This window comes from Arvicola amphibius, chromosome 2 (assembly GCF_903992535.2).
Source record: "Arvicola amphibius chromosome 2, mArvAmp1.2, whole genome shotgun sequence".
Classification (NCBI taxonomy): domain Eukaryota; kingdom Metazoa; phylum Chordata; class Mammalia; order Rodentia; family Cricetidae; genus Arvicola; species Arvicola amphibius.
The window spans coordinates 119,412,480-119,413,405 of record NC_052048.2 but is presented as its reverse complement, the minus strand read 5'-3'; the positions used below and the strand labels follow the sequence as shown (position 1 = coordinate 119,413,405).

Here is a 926-nt window from a genome sequence, read left to right as displayed (position 1 = left end):
AGGAGGGAGATATTGAGCAAGGAAGTCAGGGCCGCGAGGGGTGCTCGCACCCACAGAGATGGTGGGGCTGATCTAATGGGAACTCACCAAGGCCAGCTGGACTGTGACTGAAAAAGCACGAGATAAAACCGGACTCCCTGAACATGGCAGACAATGGGGGCTGCTGAGAAGCCAAGGACAATGGCACTGGATTTTGATCCTACTACATATACTGGCTCACCTTCCTAGACCTGGACTTCCCACAGGGCAGGGAACCCTTAATGCTCTTTGGACTGGAGAGGGAAGGGGAGGGGAGTGGGAGAAAGGGAGGGAAATGGGAGGCAGGGAGGAGGTAGGGAGGAGGCGGAAATTTTTAATAAAAAATAATATAAAAAAGTATTCAAAAGGCCAAGAAATACATAAAAAAGGTCTTTAAAGTTACTAATTATCGAAAGAATACCAAGGAAAACATCCATGAACTAACTACCTGTTAGAATGTCTTCTATCAAAAAAGACATTGCTTACTTAGCAGAACAGATACCCGGACACAAAGGTGACTTTCCTAATGTAAGGCTAATCCATTGCACTTGGGCTTTGCCAACCTCTAGAATTTCTCCTAATTCAGGAAAGTCTACTGTGCAATTTGTAACAGTGGTGGACTGCATTTCCCTCTACCTTAATTAACAACAACAACAGTAACACATAGGCAAAGTAAGGGGTGAAGAGAAAAGGCAATCTTGCTCAATGGTCACAGGAATGAAAGTTAGTGTACTCATTGTGCAGTAAGAGGCAGGGTTGTGAGGTGACGTTGAAGTGTACAAAATTCCAGTTACAAGTTCAAGTGATGTATTCTACAACATGATAACTACAGTTTACATCTCTTTTATTCCCATGTCTCATCTCAAAAACTTAATTAACTAGATTAATTCATTCATTCCAGAACATCC

The 926-nt window shown here is 42.9% G+C and overlaps 1 non-coding gene across 1 annotated transcript; it reads left to right on the top strand.

Annotated features, from left to right (window-relative positions):
- The first annotated feature begins 496 nt into the window (after positions 1-496).
- LOC119808603 lies at positions 497-653 on the top strand. Its single transcript, XR_005284521.1, has one exon. It is a non-coding gene; the product is annotated as a U1 spliceosomal RNA (small nuclear RNA).
- Positions 654-926: the final 273 nt, after the last annotated feature.